Below are 10,944 nucleotides of genomic sequence, written 5' to 3' on the forward strand. Positions count from 1 at the left end.
ATACCAAGGGAACATTTCATGCAAAGCTGGGCACAACAAAGGACAGAAATGCTATGGACCTAACAGAAGTAGAAGATATTAAGAAGAGGTGGCAAGGATACACAGAAGAACTGTACAGAAAAGATCCTCATGACCCAGATAATCACGATGGTGTGATCACTCACCTATAGCCAGACATCCAGGAATGTGAAGTCAAGTGGGCCTTAGAAAGCATCACTATGAACAAAGCTAGTTGAGGTAATGGAATTCCAGTTGAGCTATTTCAAATCCTGAAAGATGATGCTGTAAAAGTGCTGCACTCAATATGCCAGCAAATTTGGAAAACTCAGCAGTGGCCACAGGACTGGAAAAGGTCAGTTTTCATTTCAATCTCAAAGAAAGGCAATACCAAAGAATGCTCAAACTACCACACAATTGCATTCATCTCACATGCCAGTAAAGTAATGCTCAAAATCCTCCTAGTCAGGCTCCAACAATATATGAACTGTGAACTTCCAAACAGTCAAACTCGATTTACAAAAAGCAGAGGAACCATAGATCAAATTGCCAACATCTGTTGGATCATGGAAAAAGCAAGACAGATCCAGAAAAACATCTACTTCTGCTTTATTGACTATGCCAAAGCCTTTGACTGTGTGGATAACAACAAACTGTGGAAAATTCTGAAAGAGATGGGAATACAGACCACCTGACTTACTCTTGAGAAATCTGTACGCAGGTCAGGAAACAACAGTTAGAACTGGGCATGGAACAACAGACTGGTTCCAAATAGGAAAAGGAGTACATCAAGGCTGTATATTGTCACCCTGCTTATTTGACTTATATTCAGAGTACATCATGAGAAATGCTGTGCTGGATGAAACACAAGCTGGAATCCAGATTGCCAGGAGACACATCAATAATCTCAGATAGGCAGATGACACCATCCTTATGGCAGAAAGTGAAGAAGAACTAAAGAGCCTCTTGATGAAAATGAAAGGGGAGAGTGAAAAAGTTGGCTTAAAACTCAACATTCAGAAAACTAAGATCATGGCATCTGGTCCCATCACTTCATGGCAAATAGATGGGGAAACAGTGGGAACAGTGGCTGACTTTATTTTTGGGGTCTCCAAAATCACTGCAGATGGTGACTGCAGCCATGAAATTAAAAGACGCTTGCTTCTTGGAAGGAAAGTTATGACCAACCCAGACAGCATATTAGAAAGCAGAGACATTACTTTGCCAACAAAGGTCCATCTAGTCAAAGCTATGGTTTTCCATTTGTCATGTATGGATGTGAGAGTTGGGCTATAAAGAAAGCTGAGTGCCAAAGAATTGGCGCTTTTGAATTGTGGTGTTGGAGAAGACTCTTGAGAGTCCCTTAGACAGCAAGGAGATCCAACCAATGAATCCTAAAGGAAATCAGTCCTCAATATTCATTGGAAGGACTGATGTTGAAGCTGAACTCCAATAGTTTGGCCACCTGATGCAAAGAACTGACTTAGTGGAAAAGACCCTGATGCTGGGAAAGATTGAAGGCAGGAGGAGAAGGGGATGACAGAGGATGAGATGGTTGGATGGCATCACCAACTCAATGGACATGAATTTGAGTAAACTCCAGGAGTTGGCAACGGACAGGGAGGCCTGGTATACTGCAGTCGATGGGGTCTTAAAAAGTCAGACACGACTGAGCGACTGAACTGAATGGCAAATTGTATTTAACATCTTTTCATAGGCTAATTTTCCACTATCTTTGGATACTCTTCTTTGGTGAAAGATCTTCCTCAAAATTGTGCTCAATATTCAGTTGAATTTTTTTCTTATTGATTAAGTGTAGTCTCTGTATAGATCCTCCTATCACATATATCATTTGAAAATATTTCTTCCAGTTTGGGGGCTTGTGTTTTCATTCCCTTAAGAGTGTCTTTCAAAGAGCAGAAGTTTTAAAATTGATGAAGTCTAATTTTCTTTTTCTCCTTTTTACGGATAGTGAATTTGTGTCATACCTAAGATATTGTCTATCCCAGTGTCACAAAGATTTTTCTACAATATTTTCTCTCAAAAGTTTTATATATTTAGTATTTCTTTGGCCTATTGCCCATTTTTGTGTTAATTTGTTTTATGGTGTGAGCTATGGATCAATGATTTTGTTGCTATTCTGGAATTTTTTTGCCCATATACATCCAATTTTTCTAGCACCATTTGTTGCAAAGACCATACTTTCTCCCCTGAATAACCTCTGTACCTTGTTGAAAATCAGTTGTCATTTCTATCTGAATCTACTTCTGAACTCAATATTCTGGTTCACTGATTTGTTTGTCCTTTTCTATGCCATTACTACACTGTCTTGAAAACTGAAGCTTTATAGTAAGCATTCATGTCAAGTAGCCTTTCAGATTTGTTCTTATTTTGCATTTCCTTATGAATTTTAGAACCAGCTTATCACTGTCTACTGAAAAGAAAACCATGTTGTCTTCTGAATGGAATTGCTTGAATCTGTATATGGAGAATTGACATGTTAGTAATAGTGACTTTCCCAGACCATAAACTCTGTATATCACTCCATTTATTAAGGTCTATTTTAATTTTTCTCAATTTTGCAGCTTTTAATATACTAGTTTTATACATTTTTTTCAGATTTATCCATAAGTATTTCATTTTTAATACTATTATAAATGAAACACTTTTTAAATTTAATTTTTGGCTGTTCATTGCTTGCACAAAGAAACACAATTGATTTTTGTATTTTGATTTTGCTTTCTATAGTACAATACTACTAAGTTATTAGTTCTTGAAGCTTTTTTATAGATCTCATCAGATATTCCACATGGATGACCATGTTTTCTGCAAATAGCAACAATTTTACTTTTTCCTTTCCAATCTGTAGTATTTCAATTAAGTGTTTTTTGAAAAATGCTATTCTTATTGGACTGACTAAATCTTCCAGTACAAAGCTAAAAATAAGGAAAGTGAAGGTACTTGTCTTGTTCCTGAACCTAAGGGAAATGCATTCAGTCTTTCATCATTAAGTTGTGATAGCAGCCCAAGTTTTTGTAAATGCCCTTTTTAAAATATTCAAAATATTCCCTTTTATTTCTTTGTTTCTGACAGCTTTTTATCAGAAATAAATTTTGGATTTTATTACTAATATTTTTGCATCTATTAAGATAACCATACAGATTTAACTTTTAATTTCTAATATATAATTTTCAAATATGTGAACCAAACTGGAATTCCTGGAATAAACTTTACTTAGTCATGATGCATTACTCCTTTTATATATTATTAATTTAATTTTCTAAAATTTTGGTTAGAAATTTTGCATCTAAGCTCAGGCAGGATATTGGTTTACAGCCTAATTTTTCTTATTAGATCTTTGATTTGTTCTTGGGGTAATGCCAGCCTCATAGAATGAGTCAGAAAGTAATTCCCTCCTCTTCAATTTTCCCAAAGTATCCTGTAAAATTAGGAATACTCCCTTAAAATTTGGAAACAGTTTAATCTTTTGGGGTCTTGTGTTTAAAATATATCAAGCAGGACAAGAACAGCTTTGGTCTAAGGCTAATTTTGCCTAATTACTGACACAAATCTTTTCTATGTATTTATCCAATTTTCCATGAATTATTAGATTTTCCAGTCTGGTTGGTAGGAACAGGCACAATTTCCAATCCTGCATGAATGCTGGAAATTTTCACATCTCTTCTTTTTCTCAGTCTAGTTCTCATCTCTTTAGGACTCTGTCTTGCAAACTCTAGCTGCTTTGATCATCCTAAATCCTCAGTGTGTGCATGCTAAATTGGTTCAGTCATGTACAAGTCTGTGTGACCCATGGACTGTAGCCCTCCAGACTCCTTCATCTGTGGGGATTCTCCAGGCAAGAATACTGGAGTGGACTGTCATGCCCGCCTCCAAAAATCCTCAGTCCATCTCCTCAGCTCAGGGCATCTTAGATTCCCTCTCCCTGGGCTTCAGCCTGAGAACTCTTTGAAGGCAGTATTTCTGGAGCAGTCACTGAACTCAAGCCACTTGTTTCTCATCACTCGGCATCAGTTTCCTTCATTATCTGATGTATAGCATCTTAACCATTTATTCATGTTTTTTATCCTGTGTTTTGCTTTAATGTGGGATGATAAATCTTTTGTTCCTGTTATATCATATTCACAATCCTTTAAAAAATTACTTTAGTCTTTTTTGATACATATCTTATATTTTCTATGTTTTTTCTGAGCTAAACATTGGCACTCAGAATACAGGCTTGGCCTCAGGAAAGGACCAAGCAGCATAGGTATAATAGCAAGGTATTATTAAATACTATAATACTTAAAATCTATGCTTTGAACCATATTAATCTATATTATTGATCTATGCTTTGAACTTATATTAACTCTGTTATTGAGACTACAGCCCAAGCATGCTTTTTTTGAGCAGCAGTGAATGCCATTATATTTGAAGATAAACTGATGTGGTAAGTTATATACAAGCTATATACAAGATACACACTCAAAAATGTGTTCCTTTATTTAGACTTTTTAATGATGTGAAGATAATCACTTGTCCCCCCAAATTATCTTTCCTATTTGTTGTTGTTTTTCAGTTGCTAAATCACATCCGACTCTTTGCAACCTGATGAACTGCAGCATGCCAGGCTTTCGTGTTCTTCACTATCTCTCAGAGTTTGTTCAAACTCATGTACATTGTGTCAACGATGCCATCCAAATATTTCATCCTCTGTCACCCCCTTGTCCTTCTGCCCTCAATCTTTCCCAGCATCAGGGTCTTTTCCAATGAGTCTGCTCTTCGCATCATGTGGCCAAAGTATTGGAACTTCAGCTTCAGCATCAGTCCTTCCAGTGAATATTCAGGGTTGATTTCCTTTAGGATTGACTGGTTTGGCCTCCTTGCAGTCCAAGAGAATCTCAAGAGTCTTCTCCAGCCTCAAAATTCCAAACTGTTGATTCTTCTTCAGTGATTAGCCTTCCTTATGGTCCAACTCTCACATCCATACATGACTACTGGATAAATCATAGCTTTGGCTATACAGACCTTTGTTGGCAAAGTGATGCCTCTGCTCTTTAATGCAGTGTCCAGGTTTATCATAGCTTTCCTTCCAAGGAGTAAGCGTCTTTAATTTCATGGCTGCACTCACCATCTGCAGTGATTTTGGAGCCCAAGAAAATAAAATCTCACTGTTTCCGTTGTTTCCCAATCTATTTGCCATGAAGTGATGGGACCAGATTCCATGATCTTTGTGTTTTGAATGTTGCATTTTAAGCCAGCTTTTTCACTCTCCTCTTTCACGCTCATCAAGAGGCTCTTTAGTTCCTCTTTGCTTTCTGCTATCTTCCTATTTATTTAATGATAATTTCTAAGCATCATCCACAAACCTCATCCAACTTCAAAACAGAAAATTTTAGAAATTAATATGATGGGAATATTTGCATACATTCCCAACTGAAAGAAATGCATACTGCCTACTCTATCTGAAACAAAACTCCATATGAACTCTAATGGTCTTTAATGCCAATCTCTTTGAAAAGAGTTATCAGTCTCTACCCTTTACAGTATAGTTCCCAAGTGTACTGAAACATTACCAAAACCTTTCTAACTGCCAAATTTAATGACTGTTCTTAGATTGGAGGGATTTTGTTCATTTCCTTTTATATATGATCTTTTTGAAGTTTTTGAAATACTTGAAAACTTTTATCTTATTGAAATATTCTTAGTCCAATCACTGTTCCTCTGGTTCATTCTCATAATATCTCACTTGGTCTATTGCAATAGCTGTATAATTATAAAAGGAATGCAATAATTGGTAACAACATAATACAGCAGAATACAGAAACCGCTAAATCAGGGATTTGACTGCTTTGAAAGAAATATTCCCATTTTAACATGATGTTCTTAAGATTAATGAGAAAAGTAAACCAAATCCATGTTCCTATTTTGTACTCATTTTGCTCAATAAAGAACTGCATTGCACATGGCTCAGAATATATGAATTACTAATGTGCCTCGAAGTGTTATTCCTCATGTAGTGAGAGGAAGAGTGATTGCCTGATGTTTACTCTCACATACACACTTTATAATCCACAACAGAGAACAAAATATTGAGAAACAAGTTGCTCAAGAGTGAAAAATATCCTCTGCCCAGGCTGCTGTGTTTATTCTCCTGCTGTGATCCATTAGTAAACAGCTGTTCCTTGACGTCTGTAGATAAGAATTCTCTCAGTGCAGCAAGTTGGGAAGAGAAGGGACTCATTTTTTTCAAACAGGTAAAGCTGGGACCAGAATATTATTTGCAATTTCTTGCAACATATCACACAAAGTGAATACCCCATTCATATATTCTAATTGTCATTACTGAGTATAATTCTCAATTTACTCCATTCTTTTGGTTTTGGGTTTTTTTAATATTTTAATATTTATTTTTTAATTGGAGGATAATTGTTTCACAATTTTGTGTTGGTTTTTGCCATAAAACAATACGAATCAGTCACAGGTATACATATATGCCCCCTTCTTGAACCTCCCTCCTACTCCCCACCCCAACCCACCCCTCTAGGTTGGCACAGAGCACTGAGTTGAGCTCCCAGCATCATACAACAAATTCCCACTGACTCTCTGTTTTACACACGGGAACGTATATGTCGCAATGCTACCCTCTCAATATGTCCCACCCTCTCCTTCCCTCTCTATGTCCACAGTCTGTTCTCTATGTCTGTGTCTCTATGCACCCTGCAAATAGGCTCATCAGTACCACTTTTCTACACGCCATATATATGCATTAATACACAATATTTGTTTTTTCTCTTTCTGACTTACTTCACTATGTGTAACTGGCTCTAGGTCCATCCACCTCACTATAACTTACTCAGATTCATTCCTTTGTATGGCTTAGTAATATTTCATTGTATATATGTACCAAACCTTCATCTGTTCATCTCTTGATGAACATCTAGGTTGCTTCTATGTCCTAGGTATTGTAAATATCATTCCCAAGAGGAGAAAAAAAAAAACAAGAATTTGAGTTAAAGGAACTTTTGATGACATATAAAACATACCAAAATATCTAATATCTTGAGAGGTATGCCATTTTTCTTAAACAAATCCATCTTATTCTCTATAATTCAACTTATCATCAAGAGACTTCAAAATGAAAATGTAATGTTGGTTAAATCTCATAAATAAAGCTTCTGAATTAAATATAAGTTATACATGCACAAATCAGATAGTAGTCTGTTTGGAAAACTGCTTACAGATTTAGCTGTCATTCACTCTGTTGCAAAATGTATTGAGGGCACACTTAACTGCTGACAATGAACACCAAAAGCCGCAGGATAAATTTCTCTGATGAACCATAATGAGTTATACAGATGATTGGAATGCCTTAATAATTAGTCTTCATTGCCAGATATAGAACTTTTTAGACTTCACTGAGTATAGTATTGACATGTTTATCTTCTGGGAAAAAATATAATCTCACAGTTTAACATCCCTTAATATTGGAAAGAACCTAATAAAAAGTATGAATGCTACAGGAAAATAAATTAGCTTTACTTTAGAGGCTTATATATTCTTCACTTGACAAGACTGGACAAAGCATGCATTTCGTGAATTAATACCTTAGAGAACAGAATTTAATATTCCTCATGTGGGGAGAATTGAGTTATTTTTGAGAAATGTCCTTCAGGAAACTTTATTCAATTCAAACTAATTCAAATTTGGGAAAATACTGAAGTATGAAAGTTTAAAAATAACCATACTAACTGTCACTCATTGCTGTAAGTTGTTTTTCCTTTTGTATCGTAAATATATATATAAACATTCCCAGGTTATTGCTAAATAAATCATCACTATTATTCATTTATTTATTCACCAAACTATTTTTGAGTACTTATTGCATGCCAGAAATAGTGCAGGATGTTAAAGATTAAAAGGGACCAAAATATAGTCTGTGATTTATGTTTTATAGTCTATAAACTTAAACATTTTGTATCAAAAAGAAACAGGTAAAAAAAAAAAAAAAAGAAACAGGTAAAGACTCAGAAACAATGTATTGACAAATGGCTCTGGTCCATCAGAATAAAGAAACCATGCTGATATTTGAACAGAAAAACTGTACTACAAGAAATTATTTATTAGTTATGAAAGAGAACTCTAAGGGGTCCAAAGGCAGCAGATGCAAAAGCTGCTGCTCCCTAACTAAGGAAGAGCAGAAAACATGGAAATTAATGACTAGGAGAGGAGCTTGCCCTCAACGAAGGCTGAGATCTAGCCCTCTTTGAAAAAGGTATGTCTATGACAGGAGCACAAAATCTGAGGGTGACAAAGAAACTTGCCAGAGGGAAAGGGACAGTGCTATTCTGGAGAAACAGCCCACGTTTCTGAAGTCCGAGGCAGCCCAGGTTTGGTTTACAAATGCAGCCCACCACGTGAGAGAGTGCAGGTGGATTAGACCTTCTTGGAACTGGCTACTGGTGAAGAAAAGATGATCAGAAATGCAACTGCATAGAGTATTTCATTATTTCTCTCATTTACAAATGGGCTTATTTCCACAAAATAATAGATGCATTATGTGTAGAATCCGACTTTTGAGAAGCGGAAGCTGAGTCTTTACCTGTCTACCCTGCTGAGGAGGGTAGACAGGGCATCCAGGGCATTGGGCAGTAGACTACCAAAAGCAGCAACAGGACAGAGAGGTTTTGTAAGAGCTGTGTTCATGGGGATTTGTCCAGGGGCAGGATGTGTAGTGTGTGACCGTCATCTTTTTCAGTGCCTCTATAAATCTTAAGTAGACCTTACAAAAATAAGAAGAAAAAAAGAATGATGACGAATGGTAAGCGCAATTGGATTTCATGTGAAACTAAGAAAAGGGGCTGAGTTTCATGTACTGATTGACGTTAGACCAAGAGTAGGGATGAGAAGACCCCTGATAACTGGGTGACTCGAGCAATGCATGCTCACGGTACAATTCCGATTTTTAAAAGAAAGACACGGGACAAAGGCAAAGCAAAACTTTTGAAAAGCATTCCCAACTTTGAGTTTCCGTTCTGACATATAAAGAGCTTGGTAATTGTCGCTCCCGTCCTCAAAATGAGAAAAAGAAAGCCACACAAATTAAAAAAACAATGACCTCCATTAGAAAACCGAGGTCATAGGGCAAACTGCCGCTCTGAAGTCTGGGAAGACAAGAGGACACCGAAAACCACAGCTGAGATCTGTTTACCTTGAGCGGAAGTTGCTGGAGCCATCTACTGTAGGAACACGAAATGGTAACTGTGACAAATTTCTGGAGTTTTGAGAGTGGACTAGACTGAGAATGAAAAACTCCTGGGGGCCACCTTCTAAGGGAAACCCTCACACGGAGGGCTTTACTTCCAGAAAACTCACACGGTTTTAATGGAAAAGAACCAACAGAGATCTCCTCACAGTTCTAGCAAGGGGAAGGAGAGTAATCATCTTGAAATATGGCCAGAATGTTCTCCAAAATAAACAGGAAAGCGGCAGGATAGGAATAGGGGATTAAGAGGTACAAAGTATTATGTATAAAACAGAAAAGTTACAAAGACGTATTTTACAGTGCAGGGTATATAGCCAATATTAATAACTATAAATGGAGTAGAACCTTTAAAAATTGTGAATCACTATGCTATACATCAGTAAATTACATCAACTAAAAATATATTGAACTTAATAAAAAAATTTAGAGCAGAAATCAATAAAATTGAAAACAGGTAAATAACAGAGAAAATCAATAAAACCAAAAGCTGGTCCTTTGAAAATATCAATAAAATGACAAGAGAGACAGAGACAGGTGAAGGAAGGGAGGGAAAAGGGGAGACAAGAAGAGGGAGGACATAAATTAACAAAATAAGAAATAAAAGATGGGTTGTTACGGATTCTATGAATATTGAAAAAATAAGAAAGGAATCCTATGAAATAACTCTATGTCCACAGTTTTGATAATTTAGATGAAACTGACCAATGCCTTGAAAGGTATAAACTGTCAAAACTCATTCATGGAGAAATAATTTTATGAATATATTCATAACTACTTTGCTTATTATTAGACCTATTAGATAAATGAATTAATAATTAATAACCTTAAAAAGGAAAGCACCAGGCCCCAATAGTTTCACTGGGGAATTTTTTCACACATTTAAGTAAGAAATGATACCAATTCATCAAAAATTTCTTCCAGAAAACAAAAACAGAGGAAAACACTTGCTAACTTGATCTATGATGGTAGCATTACCTGAATACCAAAATCAGACTGACGTTATAAGAAAGGAAATCTATAAGCCAACATTACTCATGAATATACATGAATATTTAATAAGATATTAGCAAATTGAATCCATAAATGCTTTTAAAAGATTTATACCAGGATATATATTGAAGAAAGTAGGGAAAACCACTAGACCATTCAGGTATGACCTAAATCAAATCCCTTATGATTATACAGGGGAAGAGACAAATAGATTCACGGATTAGATCTGATAGACAGAGTGCCTGAGGAACTATGGATGGAGGTTCATGACATTGTACAGGAGGCAGTGATCAAGACCATCTCCAAGAAAAAGAAATGCAAAAAGGCAATATGGTTGTCTGAGGCCTTACAAGTAGCTGAGAAAATAAGAGAACCTAAAGGCAAAGGAGAAAAGGAAAGATATACCCATTTGAATGCAGAGTTCCAAAGAATAGCAAGGAGAGATAAAAAAGACTTCCTCAGTGATCAATGCAGAGAAATCATGTAAAAGAATAGAATGGGAAAGATTAGAGATCTCTTCAAGAAAGTTACAGATACCAAGGGAACATTTCATGCAAAGCTGGGCACAATAAAGGACAGAAATGATATGGATCTAACAGAAGTAGAAGATATTAAGAAGAGGTGGCAAGAATACACAGAAGCACTATAAAAAAAAAAGATCATGACCCAGATAACCATGATGGTGTGATCACTCA

Source organism: Bubalus kerabau, chromosome 9, assembly GCF_029407905.1.
Source record: "Bubalus kerabau isolate K-KA32 ecotype Philippines breed swamp buffalo chromosome 9, PCC_UOA_SB_1v2, whole genome shotgun sequence".
NCBI classification, from domain to species: domain Eukaryota; kingdom Metazoa; phylum Chordata; class Mammalia; order Artiodactyla; family Bovidae; genus Bubalus; species Bubalus kerabau.